Genomic DNA, 14,402 nt, shown 5'->3' with positions numbered 1-14,402 from the left:
CCAAGGAATGATCTTTATTTCTTGTAGGAGAGGTATTAAGTTGGTTTGCTTTTGACTTATCAATTCTTCTCCTGCAAATACGTCAGATTTTGAGACTTCCATGGTCATGGTTTGTGGTCACAGAGGGAGAGCATTTTATTTTTAATACTGATTGATTCAGTGGACTTATAAGGAGTAAATATCCTGGACCAGCCATCATTTAGCCCCTCACTGGTTGGATTGATTTCCTCCTTCTTGGGCTACCATTTTGTTACCTATCCTCACCATGTCCAATTCAATGATTCGATCAAACAGATTGTTGTTTGAAGTTTGAGTGAATAAGTCCATAGCATCAAACACTGTGAACACCACGAGACTCAAGGCTCAAAGTCCAGGTTATAACTATTACAATATTTTAGACATGTAAGATAGACCGGCATCTCCTTCCAGCTGAGATCAATGCCTCCTTTTAAGTAGGATTTCAGATTCTTTCCATGTCCTATGCCATGGCTAGAATTTTTCACAGAAATTGGTTGAAAACATTACAGGATAGGAACCAGAAAGGCCGGTAACTAGCCAGTTGAGGACCAGGAATGGCTTTTGGCAAAGGACTTAGGGCCTGGACCCAATCAGGAACCAGAGCCAGGCAAAACAGGGACAGTATGTACTGAGTCAAGACCAAGAGACACAGTACTGTCCCAAATGGGACCCCAATCCAGGTTGGTATAGTCATGGGGCACGGGGCAGGGTAGGGTGTTCAGTCACGTACCTCTCAAGATTCTCCTGGCTGTGAGTTAAGGTGGCCAGATGGTAATTTAAGCAAGCCCAGGAGCCAGAGGAAGAGACAGGACCAGCGGCAATGTCTGAAAACCAAGAGCCCTCCAGTACTCCCATGCTTGTTGTTTGCTGCTTGATCAGGAATCCCCCATGTCCATAGTCAGAAGCCACCACCTGGAGGATGGCTTAGGGCTGGTGTCCAACACTCTGTGTCCATTTCTGCTCCCTCTCAATCCTCAGATCAGACCACAGATGCTCAGTAAAGAACCTCTGTACCATGGCCATTTTCTTCATTCTGTGCTAAGATATATAGATAGCAACCTTTGTCCCCTGCTCTCAGGATACTTCAGTCTTGGTGGAAAGATAAAATAAAATACTCTAAAAGGTAAAAGGCAGCAATTAAAGAATTAGACAACAGTTCAGTGATTCAAGATATCCAACAGCTGTTTATGACCCCCTAAGTAGGCAGTTATGTTATGATTTATGAGAGGGAGAACTCATGATGATTTTGGGTCAGGGACAATTTGAAGGAGGTGCTGAAAATGGAATAGTTTTTACAGAGGCTTAGAATTAGCCTCTGGACATATGGAATGCCCAGAACACCATTAATAGATAAGTCTAGTGAAAGCAAACAGTTCCTCTAGGGCAATATTCTTAAACTTCTGGAGTAGAGCAAAATAAGATCCCACAACCAGCCCATACCATCTCTTCTCTTTTTCCAGCAATAAAAGAACTCAGTGATAACAAAGAATTGGAGAGGAACAAAATAAATATCAAATAAAAATGATTAATAAAGGTAAAGCCTTAGGTCTACAATTATGTTAATGAACACAAAGGGCAGCAATTGAAAGTCCTGGGACTGATGAAGCACTAGAAAGAAACTGTCGTTCTGAAAAAGCTGCAGGAATTCTTCTCTGTGTTGGACAGTGCAGCATGGCCACATGTTGTGTGGCAGCAGACTTCATGATTAGGTACTAAACCAGGGTTTCAGAAAGAGGCAACATTTTAGTGATTCTTAATAACCCACTTAATAGCTTTTGGACATGCATATAAGTGAAAATCTAAGGGCCAAATCCCCATTTGCTGTTAAGGACTGAGGAAAGCACTTGTGCTTTTGCATCAGGAAGACTTTTGAGGTCAACCAGTGGGCACTGGACCATACTCTGAGAAACACTGTGGTAGGGCTGTGAGAGTGAGTTCAAATGATCTGCAATGCCTACGTAGCCATATACACCACCATGATCTCAAGTTAGCCTCAATCCCATACCCCACATCAGTCAACCAGCCTTGCTTCTGGATTTTGTGTATGTGAAAAGAACTATTATGATGCCTGATAGAGGAGATGTGCCTTCTTCCAGCACTCTGTTCCACCCCTGGCATCTTCTGTTTATGTGGTCACAATAGTTACCAAAGTGATGTATTGGTTTTCTTGTTTATAGCTTCTCAAAGGCTAGGGGGCACCTGATAGATCATGCACACACAAGGCATGTCTGTAGAATGTCACAGGTGCTCTGACCATAGCAAGTCTGCGGGTCCCTAGAAATGTGTTCTTGTAAACTTCCCACGTCCTTTTATTATCAGGGAGATTACTACTTAAGAGTAAGACTAGCCTTCCTTCCAAGGTCTGAAAGTAACAGTGTTGACCACGATCACTTAAGGGCTCAGAAATTTGACTTTAATTCAGATTATAACATTATTCCTCTGGGAAACCGAAAAATGAAGGAAGACATCAGTTTTGGTTCATAGTCTTCAAAGGGGAGAAAACCTTGTAAAACCAGAAGAAAATCATTTAATTATCAAGAGTTATTTGGTTTTACTTTTGTAAGACTATCTAGGTCCAGATAAGACATATTTATGAGATGCCATTTCTGCTAGAAGAGAGCATAAGGTGTTCATTACTCTTAAATGTTAAGTATTATGCATCACCGTTGTTCATGCTGATTCAAGGGCTAATTTTGAGACTGCTGGCAGGAGGGCAAATTGACGTATCCAGACATTTGATGAAGAGTACATTTAGCACTAGACCCCCAAAATACATAGCACAAAAACTGACAAAATTGAAGGGAGAAATGGATAATTCAACAATAATAAAAGGAGACCAAGACCCTATTTTCAACAATGGATGGAAGAAAGAGACAAAAATAACAAGGAAATTGTTTTAGTCTTCTGGGGCTGCTGTAACAGAATACCATAGACTAGGGTGGGGGGGCTCATAAACAGGGATTTATTTTTCAGAGCTCTGGAGGTGGGGAAGTCTAAGATTGAGATGCTGACAGATTCATTGTCGGGTGAGACCCTGCTTCCTGGTTTATAGATGGCTATTTTCTCACTGTATCCTTGCATAGTGGAAGGGATCAGGGAGCTCTCTGGGGTCTCTTTTATAAAGGCACTAATCTCATTCAAGAGGGCTCCACTGCCCTCATGACCTACTCACCTCTCAAAGGCCCTACCTCCAAACAGCAGAAATAGAAGACTTGAATGATACTATAACCAACTAGATCTAATTGACATCTATAGAACACTCCCACCCAACAACAGAAAAATACATTCTTCTCCAGTGCACATGGCACATTGTCTAGGACTGGCCACAGGTTAGGCCATAAAGCAAGTCTCAATAAGTTTAAAAGGATTGAAATTGTGTCAAGTATGTTGAAATTAGAAATGGGATGAAATTAGAAATTGGTAACAGAAGAAGTTTGGGAAATTCATATGTGTGGAACTTAAATAAGCACTCCTGAATAACCAATGAGTCAAAGAAGAAATCACAAGGGAAATTAGAAAATACTTGGAGAAAAACAAACAAAAAATACAATAAACCAAACTTGTGGGATGCAGGAAAAGCAGTGCTTAGAGGGAAATTTATAGTTGTAAACACATTAAAGAAGATCTTAAATCACTTAGCAACCAATCAAATCAATATTAGCAGTTCCATATTTGGGAAATATGCCCTTTATTCTCTTAAACTTAATTGATATCAATCATGGCAGATGATTAAACTGATATGTAAATGGAAATATCCTTCCTTTCAAATGGTAAGATGTAATTGTAAGTGTTAAAAATAAATTTGTATAGATACCATAACAACAAAATAGAAGGTGGGAAATAAAAAATAATCACTCATAAGATCACCATTTTACCATAACACTCATTTAGATAGCTACCCTTCCAGTCTTTTCCTCTGAGTTTACATATTGGATACAATACAATACAACTGGTTCTCCTTTTACTTTTTCCACTCTACATTTTCTTGGAAGAGCATTCTTTATGTTGCTTTGTGGCCTTCAGAATTAAGATGATTTATTTCTCACACTGTTTGGCTTATCATGATTCATAACCTTTTCCCTTTTCCAGAAGACAAAGGATTGGTTTATTGTTTTCCAGATAACTAAATTTAAAAAAAGAAAAAAGACTTCTCCAAATATCTTTTCTGTTGTTTGCCAGAAATTTTTGTCTTCAATTTTAAAATGTTCCCCACTTCAACTCAGTTACAGAAGCTCTATCACTTTTTTTTTTAAGAAAATGGCTTTATCCTGAGATTTTTCACTCCCCAGTGAAGTCATATTTCTTTTGATTTGTGATGCTCTTTTTTTTCTCCCCACTTGGTTAGGATAAAGATGAGTTTTGCCATGGTTCTGAACTGCCTCAAGGTTTTATTCATTTGTTTTCCCGACCAGCAGAGCTATTGTTCTAGGCCCTGGTACAACCTGTGTGGGTGTTAAGTGCTCTTGAGGGTGAAAGTAAGGAGCCTTTGAGCTGATTGTGGCAGTTGCTTTAAGAGCCTCTCCATAGCAAACACACAGAAGCTATCTGGACGGTTTCTATTTTTTTTATATAAAATTTTTTTTAACGTTTATTTATTTTTGAGACAGAGAGAGATAGAGCATGAATGGGGGAGGGTCAGAGAGAGAGGGAGACACAGAATCTGAAACAGGCTCCAGGCTCCGAGCTGTCAGCACAGAGCCCGACGCGGGGCTCAAACCCACGAACTGCAAGATCGTGACCTGAGCTGAAGTCGGACGCTTAGCCGACTGAGCCACCCAGGCACCCCTGGATGGTTTCTATTAAAACAGAGATCTGGAGGGCTGAGCAGGTGAGCTGGTGGGAGGGAGTTGGAACTGGCGATAGAGTGTTCAGGGACTAGATCTGAGACCAAAGAAGCACAAATGCTCCAGCCAGCTTGGTAGAAGATGGAGGTGACTCAGGACCCAGATCTGTAGAACCCTGGACACTGGCATGTAGATTTCCATGGGATAAAGGACAGTTACAACTGACACCACTTGCCCTGTTTGCAACACAATGGAACTCATTACCCGGTCTCAGTAGTTTGGAGACTGGTGCAGGGCAGCAGGGTCTGCAGACAGCTTGAGTTGCCACAAATGGAGGGAGGTATGGCTGGTACTGTCATCTAGTGGGAAGACCCCAGGGATGCTAGGAAATGTCCCATAAGGTCAAGGACAGCCCTCCCCCTACAAAACAAAGAATTATCTAGTCCCAAATGTTAGGAGTGCTGAGAGTAATAACCCTGATTTACCTAGTTTAAAGGTTGATGCCAGGACCAACTTTTTGCAAACTTACCTTTCGAACAATCAGTGCATTGTATTTTAAAGAAATTAAAACATTAATAAAAATAATTAATTGCCTAATATTTATAATCTCTTTACATTAATCAGAAACTTAGGGATAAAACCCTCTTAAGTAGGATTATTTTGTCAGCTGCTACACTAAATATATTTATGATATATGGTATATATGGAATATCCCTGAGTTATAATATTAGGCCTTAAACACAACTACTTTTTGTAGGTTTTTATCTCAAATGTATCAGAAAGCAGTAGGTTATCTTAGCAGTTCATCAAGTCTTTTAAAATATTAATGTTAAGCATTTGCAATCGTCAGCACCAACATCATTGTCATCATTTGTATTGTCCTTGTTAGCACTACCATTTAGTATGTGTTCAGGAGATGCCCAATGTCATGTCTTATGCTTCATATATTTCATTCACTCCTCGTGCTGACTACATGGGGCATATACTATCATGCCCGTTCCCTTATGGGGGAAAGAAGGCTAAGAGACTTTACAAATTTGACCAGGGTCACCCTGGTTGTAAGTCACAGAGGTGAGATGTAAACTGTTATCTGCCATACTCACAGCCACTCCTTGTAATCACTATCACCCACTGCATTGTTTTAAAATGTTCTTAGTCCTATCTTCCAGGCTTTGCAAATCTTTCACTGTGTTAGTTTGGAGTAAAACAAGCAAAGGCTAAAGAGACTGCAGAAACTGTCACCGTCACAAAGAGGTGACACTATAATTGTGACATGTTGGTTTGTTCATTCATTCTTTAATTTGCTAATTCGTTACTTCCTTCATGTGTGCATTCATTAAGCATCAAGCATGTGCCTGGTGCTGAGGATATCAGTGTTGTAGACTCCAACACGAATCAGTGTCTAGATGGGTTCAGTTGAATGGGGAGAACAATGCATGAAGCACAAATAATTGGCTCTTTTTAAAGGTCTTGAAAAAGAGGAAGGGTAAATATCAGAGAGAGCATAACAGAGAAAAGGACTGAAAGAAAGGCAAAGGAAGAGAAGGGAAGGAAGGAAAGAAGGGGGTGGACGAGCAGTTGATAGCGGCTGGGGACAATGTGGACAGGGCTCAGTGCTGACAAAGCTGCACCAGAAGAAGGAGCACGAGGCCTCTGCAGAGGACGCCTTTGCCACGGAGATGAGAGAGGGCTTGGCAGGCATCTCCGTGTCATCATGAGGCAGCCGGCTCCTACCCGTGAAGTCTTTTCTCTCGTTCCCTCTCATGCTGTGTGCAACCCACACAGAAAACTGGGGAAATGAATTCCAGGCTGTCTAATTGGGCTTGGCTGCATCGTGACAACACTGCTCATTTTAACTCCCTCCACACATTGTGGCATTTGAGAAGGAGAAGGAATCATGAGGAGTGAATCAAGACTTGCACATTGAACTCATAGTCCCTTGCCACCGCTCCCTGTGGATCATTCCACACTCTCTGGTTTAGGGCTTTATGCAGATGGCGAGGTGGTCGCTGCTTTAATCCCAGGCGGGGTCGGTCAACTAGCTTCTCACTGAGGGAGATTTCTATTAAGCAGTCGACAGATTGGAGTTGCTTTTGTCCAGGCAGGTAGCAGAAAGGGTGCTCAGAATAATTCATCTCGACTGCTGGAAAAACAGCAGAAAGCAAGCATGTCCTCTTGCCCAAAAGTCATTGGATGCCTTCTGTAGAAAGGACAGTGGCACTTCCTGCCATCCCAGAAGACCTGCCTTGACACATAGGAGGCACGGCCTAATCCTTAACAAGTAATACACATGTTTCACTGCCTAGCTCTTGCTTCACCCTCAATTTTGGACACAGATGACAGGTATCACGACTGCCTTTGAGGTTCAGATGCAGTGATTAATTCCTGTGAATTTACCAAACAGGTTTCTTAAATTCTGAGTGTTCACACATCCATTTATTCAGACTCCATTATTTTTCATCTTCTAATCATTTTGTACATGAGCTACCTGGAATTTGATTCAGCTGAATGAACCTTTTTCTTCATAATGCAAGGTAATAGCATCAACTGGATTTGAATGCGAAGGATTAAAGTACTGGAATAATTTACTCAGTGAGTTAGTGAACATCTGCACACCTACTACATGCTGGGCACTATGTTAGAGGCAGGCGATACAGGAAGGTGCCCCTCCAGGCACTCCCAGTCCAGTCAGGTTAGGATGTGAGAGGTGACATTAGCACATAATGGCTACAGCAGGAAGGACGAGACAAGACACAGCCTTTGAATATAGGTGATGAAGATTCTAGACAGGATGCTGGAAAACAGATATTCTACTGAAAGAAGGTGGAAGGGCGTACAGTGTAGAGGTGATTCAGGTGTAGGTTCATGCCCTGGCTTTGCAATTCCCTTGGTCTGTGATTTGGCATAATTGCTCTGTTTCTTTTTCTGAAAAATGACAAAAATACCTAGCTCAGAGGGGCTATTTTGCTCCCTACCCTACGGGATATTTAGCAATGTTTGCAGAAATTTTTGGTTGTCACCCCTCAGGGTAGATACTGTTGGCATCTAGTGGGTAGAGGCCAGTGATGCCACTGAATTTGTCACAGTGCATAGGACAGCTCCCCACAGGAAATGTCATTAATGCCGAGGCTGAGAAACACTGAACTCCGCAGTGTGTATACAGTCCTCAGCATAGTGGTAGCTATTATTACTGATGATAGCATGTTAGCATCAGAAGGAACTTAATTGAAGGCACTGGCTGTACTAGAGTAGGTACATCTGCGCTCCGCTTCCAGCCATATCGCATAGTAATTCTGTTACTTTGGGCAAGTTCCTGGTTACTGTGAGCCACATCTGTAAATAGGAGTGGTAATACCTATCTTGAGAGGGAACCATAAAAACACTGAATTGACTCAGATGGTGACCTCATCCACAAAGTGTTCATTCCCTTTGTGGTCTCCACGTCTTGCTTATGCCCTCCATCCTCTGACCCTTTCTACCAAAGGCAGGGGTCAGTTGGTTGGTTTTTAAATGAAATAATCTCTAAAGAATAGCTCTGCATCTTTTGCCTGGGGAATACGAAAAATCTCACTGAAAATGAAACCCCATTAACTGTCTGTGACTAAGATGAGCTCATTGCAGCACTTGTAAGCATCGGAGAGGATCTCTTTCTCAGTTGCCACCCACCTTACATCATTTGAGCTTGAGCCAGTTCGTGAGCTGATTTCTAAAGTGTAAGTATGCTCATTCTCCTGGAGGAGGCACTGCGGTCCCATTTTTCAAAACTGGCAGTCGCTCCAGTATCCAGAGCCCTTGTCTCGACAGCAACATTACAAACATTTCATTTGAGCACTTTCATTTTGTTATGGAGACTTCAAGGGATTTCCACCCCTGACCATTTTTAAGTAGCAGATACATCCGGTTTGTAATTTCAGACTTTTCTCTGAAGGCAATCAGTTTAAGAAATATTTAGAAGGTCAAGCTGCCACACTACTATCAAGGAAAAGTGAAACAATGCATCTGAGACACCATTTTACTGAGCATTTAGAATGGGCTTGATGGCAAAAAGAGGCATATCATCTTTTTAGTAATCTTCTGTGCACAGACTATGTACTATTGGAGTCTGGTCTAGAAACTAAAACAAGATCCATGTCAATCTGAATATCCAGAGGTGTCTTCTCTATGACATCCTGTCCTGGCTCATGCCCCATTCATATCCAACTTACACCTATTATTACTCTCCAGGAGTGTTCTCTCCCTCTTTCTGATGTTACTTAACTTGATCATTAAGTTACATCTACTTTGCAATAAGAGTGAAACAGGTAGGCAGTCATTAATACACACAGGCACCAAACAACATGGCAGCTTAGACACTGTGATCGGCCGCTTAAGGGGGTATCATGAGCCAGACAATGAGGAAACAGAGGCTTATTTGGAGTTTTAAGACAAAAACTAACTCACATCTTTTAACGAGAGGCTAATAGTAGCAATAATATTAACAAGCCCTTGCATCTGATTTTAAGAATTCCAAATTACTTCTGTGTTGTCTTCTGAGGCCCACAACAGTTCCATAAGACAGGCAGGGCATTGAATTTGCAGTTCATTTTTTTTTAGTTTATTTATTTATTATGAGAGATAGAAATAGAGAGACAGTGAGAGTGAGAGCATGCGCAGGGTCAGGGCACAGAGAGAGAATCCCAAGCAGTCTCTGCACTCTCAGCACAGAGCCTGATGTGGGGCTCGAACTCATGAACTGTGAGGTCATGACCTAAAGCAAAATCAAGAGTCAGACACTTAGCTGACTGAGCCACCCAGGTGCCCCAAAATTGCAGTTCATTCTTATGTGACTTCCAACTTCACACAGCATAGAAGATTGTGGAATATATCATCATCTCCTTCCAGAGAAAGTTCATTTTAAGACTAATTATTAAATTAAGCCTAGATAAGTGCATCTGTAGAAAATGTGTGTGACCTCTTTTAATCATAAAAGTAGGATCATGACATAGTCTGTAGCAGGCACCAAAGACCCATGCATGGGCCACAACTGAACAGGAGGATTTTTCTCACTGACACAAAAAGAAAGCCAGGATTAATCTACCCACTTCTATCTATAGCTATATGTCAAAGGAAATGTACTATCTCAACTTTCACCTCTATTTACTGTTTTATTGCTGCCTAATTTTAGAAAATCGTATTTTAATCCTTTATTTTATTTAAGTAGGCTGCATGCCCAGTGTGGGACTTTAAGTCACGACCCTGAAATCAAGAGTCACATGCTCTACTGACTGAGCCAGCCAGGCACCCCAAATTGTATCCTTTATACACATATAAACATACAGCATACACACACACACACACACACACACACACACACACACACACAATCCCAGATTTGAAAATTGGGTTGAAATGTCTTCATTTCAGGAAGACCGGGTGGCAAACAAATGCCCCAGGGAAAGACCTCCCTTTAAGAAACCCCCAAATCATCACCCTGAAGGTAAACTCTCCTGGAAACCTCTTCATTGTCACCAACAGCCAAGAAATGGCATACTGGATTCCCTGTAGAATCACAGATGAAGTTTACTGCTGGTTATCTGTCAGGGGAGAAAGCCTGGGAGTCATTCTGAGCCAAATCCAATTCAATTATGGGCCAATTATAGACCTGCTTCCATTGCCAGAAATGGGCCATACCACCAACCCAGCTGGTTTCAGAGCCCCTGGCTGGCAGGGACTCCCTGTACAGGGGTAGGAGAGATCATGGCCCAGATAAGACAAAATAGCTGAGACAGTGTTTGGAGACCAGCACGGATGGGAATCGCAACTGCATTATAGTATGACCCCTGAACCTCCTCACCATCTCACTACCATTCTTTCACAACTGACTTCAGACTCACTTTTCCCTCCTGGGCGGCACCCTTTCTAATGAGGTGATCAAATTATGACATGTCAAGAGGTGGCAGGTGGGACTTTGCTCTTGTACCCAGGGTCAGCCTGCTACAGTCTTGCAGCCCTGGCCACAGTGCTAACAAGAAACACAGTGCCTGGATACCCACATCCACTGGCAACTTCATTGAACATGAAGGAGTTAAAATGCCAAGAAACTTGAGTTAGAAACTTGGGTCAGGTAAAAATAAAGCTATCTCTGTTAAAAATCAAAACAACTTTGTGAATTTTGGCTGACACTGCCAGACGAATGACGTCATTTCAGGTCCATATTCTAGCAGCCAGAGTGCAGCTATTCCTCCAGGCTGGTTTCGCATGTCTGATGTGCCAACTGCAGAGGCAAGCCTGTCCCTAACTTTAACTGAGATCCTGAGGAGAGTGGGGACGAGGCAGCACCAAGGACAGCATCCTGTGGACTGTGGCAATAGAAACCATTCAGATTGCCCTATAGCAGTGGTTCTCAAACTTTCTCGCACATTGGCATCAGGTGGAGGGCTTCCTGAAACTTAGATGTCTGGGCCACACCCCCAGTGTTTCTGATTCGGTAGCTCTAGGGTAGGGATGAGAATCTGCATTTCTGACAAGTTTCCAAGGGATGCTGCTGCTGGTTTGGGGACCATACTTTGTGAACCACTGACGTAGAGGCATCAATCTAGATTGTTTAGGTCTGGACATTCAAAATCCCCTAACTAACCTATCATCTGGTCCACAGTTTTATAGCTAGTATCCAAACGTATAGTGAGCAACTTGGTTAAACGTCCTTGCCGAAATTCAGATACACAAAGCATCAATGAAGCAACAGTCATTCATGCTTAGAAAAGTGCTTCCAAGGGTCAGTCACTGTGCCAAGTATTTTACCTTGTGATTCTTGTATGAGTTAGTACACATAAGAGCTCCATTTTACAGGTGACAAACCTGAGGCACAGACAGGTTATGTGACTTCCCCCAAGGTGGCACAACTACACAATGGGGCATACAGGATTCAAATCCAGGTCGTCTGACTTTTTTTTTTAATTTTTTTTTTAATTTAGTTTTGAGAGAGAGAGTGCGAGCAGGGGAGTAGTAGAGAAAGAGAGGGAGACACAGATTCCGAAGCAGGCTCCAGGCTCTGAGCTGTCTGCACAGAGCCCAACATGGGGCTTGAACCCACAAACAGTGAAATCATGACCTGAGCCGAAGTTGGAGGCTTAACCAACTGAGCCACCCAGGCACCCCAGGGTGTCTGAATCTGAACCCATTACCCCATGCTAACTCTCCATGTGGCAGATAGGGTAAGCTCCATAGAGGTGAAATGTGCTGTGTAACTTAAGAAGGACATTCCTAATATAACAGATGAGGAATTCTGCCAGTGGCATCAACTTATACCTGCTAGTCACTTAACCTCACTGATTCAACATTAATTTATGTAATTGTTTATTAAGTTCTGACACTGTTACAATCCAAGGGTTGGCAAACTAGGGCCCATAGGCCAAATACAGTTTACCACCTGGTTTTCTTTTTAAACTTTTTATTTTGAAATAATTCTAGATTCACATGCAGTTGTAAGAAATACACAAAGAGATCCCTGGATGCAATGATTTGGAAGAAAGAAGAAAAATCATTTTTCTAATCTCTGTAGAAATATTTCTCAGGAAGGCCTTGCCATGTTTCAAATATATGCAGAGACAAAAAAGCCGGATTTGATACTCTTTATTCAAGCATACTGTTATGGATATCTAGGGATTGGAAGGAAAACACAAAAGAGGTTCTAAATTTGAACATTTTTCAAGTCCAATACAAGACAGGACCAGGATCACAGCTACTTGGCTGATTGGCAGTTGCATAGCTTTTCCCAAATATTGTGGCATAAGAACTGAAGCCAGTTTCTGAACAACGGAGTTGTCCAGCCTTGGGCTTTCAGTGGGAATCACTTTGTTTTTATTCTAGTTATCGTAATCTTGGAGTCAGGCAGCAGTGAATTGCTGGATACAGCTAGACCTGTGGTTGTAGGTGCAGACTGCACACTCGGATCACCAGGACTTGCCTGAGACCCACCTCTGACCAATTAATTCTTTGAGGGAGGGGTATGTTTCACAAGATCCTAAGGTGAGTATAACACACAGTTTGGGTCAGAAGGACTGAGTTAGAGAAGGTTTCTCAGTTCCTCCCAGGACAAACCAAACTGAAATGTTTCTTGCTTAGAAAAGTGTTCCTTTGGTTGAATGTCAAGGTTGCTGGTATGAAAGTCCCTAAATGTGGGAAATAGCTAAGCATTCTTGAAAAGCCATGTAGCATAAATATACACTTATTCATAGGGTGGTCCAATAGTGAGCCACAGCCTCTGTTTGGGATAGCACATAGGGAAGAGATATTGTTATCCAGAATGCCAGAGGAGTCCAGAACAATAGTCATATTGAGCTTAGTAGGGGCTGAAGACACTCTGGTCCCCACTAGTGAGTATGCTGTGCCTTGTCAGTGTTGTGATGTATTTAGCCAGCAATACGTAAAGTCATACTCTAATAGGTCAGGGGACCATCCGTGTCACTTAGTCCAACCCAGTCCAGTAGGTCCTCTCTATACTCCATGTTTTCCAGATATGTTCCCTACCCTGGAGAGTGACTTGGGTTTAACAATGAACTCAGCAACTTTTTATCTCTATCCCAATCCACCTCACTCTAAAAACTGTCAGGGCTGCTGTCCCCTCCAAATAATCCCAGTCGCACCCTTTGGAGTGACTCATTGAGAGTCCAAGTAAGTCCCATTCCATTGGAGTTTCTTTTAACTAGTTCTACCTTTGGGTATAAACATAATATAAGTGGGTTATATTCTTAGTGTGATATGCAAAGTACTAACTGCTGAGTGCTGAAGTGTTGCACTGTAAGCTTTGGTTCAAGATCAGTCAACTATGTTGGCCTGCTCCTGCAAAGTTGAATCCATGAGTTCTCAGGATGCCAGATCTCTAATGTCTGGCTATCCACCATTTCAGAAATGCCCAAAGCAATATGTTCCTACCCTGTGGCTAAGGAACTGGTTTTTGACATAAATGCCATTTTTTTCATGATTCCTACCAGTAACACCTATTTATTGACACATAAAATATAAGAGCTGGGCTTGGCTTACAGCAGTTGTAAAAAAAAAAAATATATATATATATATGTATATACATATATATGTATATACATATATATATATATATATGTATATACATATATACACACATATATATACACACATATATACATATATACACACACATACATATATGCGTATATATATACATATATGTATATATGTGTGTGTATATGTATATGTGTGTGTATATATATATGTGTATATATATACATGTATATATATACGTGTGTGTGTGTGTATATATATATACACACACACACGTATATATATATAAAGTTTTTATTTAAATTCCAGTTCATGAACATACAGTGTAATAGTTTCAGGTGTAGAATTTAGTGATTAAGCACTTATATTCAACATCCAGCGCTCATCTCGACAAGTGCCCTCCTTAATCCACATCATCTATTTCACCCATCCCCCTCCCAATTCCCCTCTGGTAGCCATCAGTTTGTTCCTTATAATTAAGAGAGTATTTCTTGGTTTGCCTCTCTTTTTTCCCATGTTTGTTTGTCTTGTTTCTTAAATCCCACATATGAGTGAAACCATATGGTATTTGTCTTTTTCTGG

Source organism: Herpailurus yagouaroundi, unplaced genomic scaffold (assembly GCF_014898765.1).
Source record: "Herpailurus yagouaroundi ecotype Mexico unplaced genomic scaffold, PumYag 67793, whole genome shotgun sequence".
NCBI lineage: Eukaryota > Metazoa > Chordata > Mammalia > Carnivora > Felidae > Herpailurus > Herpailurus yagouaroundi.
Note: the sequence above shows the minus strand (reverse complement) of the source record.